General features: G+C 34.9%; 1 pseudogene; it reads right to left on the reverse strand.

The window, feature by feature from the left end:
• Positions 1-226: 226 nt before the first annotated feature.
• On the reverse strand, positions 227-1,419 carry LOC105766799 (G-type lectin S-receptor-like serine/threonine-protein kinase SD2-5; annotated as a pseudogene).
• Between the last annotated feature and the right edge of the window lie 1,080 nt (positions 1,420-2,499).

Below are 2,499 nucleotides of genomic sequence, written 5' to 3' on the forward strand. Positions count from 1 at the left end.
AACCTCCAACTTATAAAGACAACAATAATTAGGCACTTTCATATTTAACCACTAAATTTTCATTTTACGCGATTAAGCCCTTTTCTCAAATTAAGCACTCAAACAATAAAATTAATTCACGAAACTTTCACACATGTAAATTCACACATAATAAACACGAAATAAAAATATTAAAATATTTTTCAGACTCGGATGTGTAGTCTCGAAACCACTATTCCGATTAGGGTTAAAATCGGGCTGTTACAGACGACATATTCTCTTCTTCCAACAACTTTACCATTGAATGCATAGAGGGCTGTCTCGTATGATCCTCATTCACGCACCACAGTGCCAGCATTATCATTGCATTCACTTCTTCAATGTGTTGTTGCACATCTTCTCTCGTAAGGTCAATTATATCCGATAGTCGTTTCTCCTGTCCTTTATTCTTCACCAATTTAAGCAAACAAACATCCGAATCAGGTTGGCTGTAATCTAACACCATCCTCCCCGTGATTCCTTCCAGCACAACAATCCCAAAGCTGTAAATGTCAGCTTTTACGGTGATTCTTGAGTGTTGCCACTCAAGAGCCAAGTACCCCAATGTGCCTCTCATCCGGGTCACCACTTGGCTCTCATCTCTGTTAATCAACTTTGATAGCCCAAAATCAGATATTTTCGCATTGAAGCTATCGTCCAAGAGAATGTTTTGGGGCTTCACGTCTAAATGAGCAATCCTTTGTCGACAATCCCCGTGAATATATGCTAAGCCCTTAGCTATGTCTAAGACAATCTTCTTCCTTGTTTTCTAATCAAGACAGAAGCTACTGTTTTCGTGGAAGATCAATTTGTCCAACGACCCTCTACTCATATATTCATAAACTAAAACCCTGTGGCACTTATCAATACAGAAACCGATTAGCTTCACCAAGTTTACATGATGTATGTTCCCAATGGTGTCCACTTCCGCTAGAAACTCATCGATACCTTGCCCGGTGTTTTCAAGCCGCTTTACTGCAACCATTGTTCCATCCTTTAACACCCCTTTATAAATGGTTCCGAAGCCACCTCCTCCTATCCTTTCAGTAAACTTTGTTGTTGCAAGAGACAACTCACTGTAGGAAAAACTTATTAGAGGTCCTGAGATGAGTGACTTAAGATGTTTCCATTGTCTGCATGCACATTTCATCTTCTTTAATAGCAGGAAGCATATAGCGAAAGAAAAGCCATGGTTAGCAGAAAGGAATATATAGCTAATGGGATTTTGTACCAAGAATGAAAGCAAAAGGTAGATGATCCCTTAGAGGAACAATTAAACTTCCAAAAAAGAACTTTTATGTATGACGATAAATAATACCCATCTTTATATGGATTTCCCATGATTGAGAGTATCTCAGTGTGGGAAAGTAAAGAACAATATCCGTTAACGCTTGACGTCATTTCCTAAGAAACGAAGAAGGCAGCTTTGTAAGATGGTTTGTGGTGACAGGCTTGTTTGCAACTTTTTTCAATGTAACTGACGACTGGATGCCGATATATTAAAGGTATTAAAATAGACAAGACTCCCGAAATGAATCATTTCATAGTGAATTGTCACACCCTGAAATAGTATTAGAGGTTGATTTCTCGATAACAAAGATTATGATACTAGTAATTTATCAGGGCAAAATGGTGTTTGCGATTTGGTCCGATAGGACAGTTGTAGGTACCCCATTTACAAACCCCAAGTCTGCCACACCTGAGTTGTAACACCCCTAACCCGTATCCATCGCCAAAATAGGGTTATAGAGCATTACCGGAGTTTACAAATTAATTTACAGACATTTCATTTCATCAAGCATTCATATTTATAACCAATCAAAATCAAAATCAAAACATTAATGAACTAACGTTGGCCAATTTAACTTATACATGCCATTATAACCAGAATCAAATCATCCAAAATTACAGATAGAACCAATGGATAGTGTGATACATCTCTGACAAGCTTCCAACCCAATCGAGCTTCTAATAATCATTTCAATGCATCTAATAATTATACATATTACCAATAATAATTCAATTCCAATAATAAAACATATATTTATATAATATTCATCACCAAATAACATTCACTTTAATTAAAGTTATACAGAATATAGTTCATACGAACTTACTAGGCTAAATTATAGAAATACCAAAATTCAGGGACATTTTGTAATTTTCTACTTTTCTCAATTTCCACCCAATCTTGATCTAAATTAATATTTCATTCAATTTATTAAATTTAAATAATAAAACAATTCATTTCATGCAATTTGGTCACTTTTTGAAATTTTACAAATTTACCCTTAAAATTTTACTTTTATTCAATTTAGTCTCTGAACCTAAAACATGCAAATTAGCCATTTTAATGAAAACTCATGCTAGTTGAATAATAATATATTCTTCTCCTCCTCCTCTCCATTCCACATCCTTAATGTATATAGCATGCTTATATGTAACATTATCTATAATTTTACTATTTATTTATATGTTCAT

This window comes from Gossypium raimondii, chromosome 5 (genome assembly GCF_025698545.1).
Source record: "Gossypium raimondii isolate GPD5lz chromosome 5, ASM2569854v1, whole genome shotgun sequence".
Taxonomy (NCBI): domain Eukaryota; kingdom Viridiplantae; phylum Streptophyta; class Magnoliopsida; order Malvales; family Malvaceae; genus Gossypium; species Gossypium raimondii.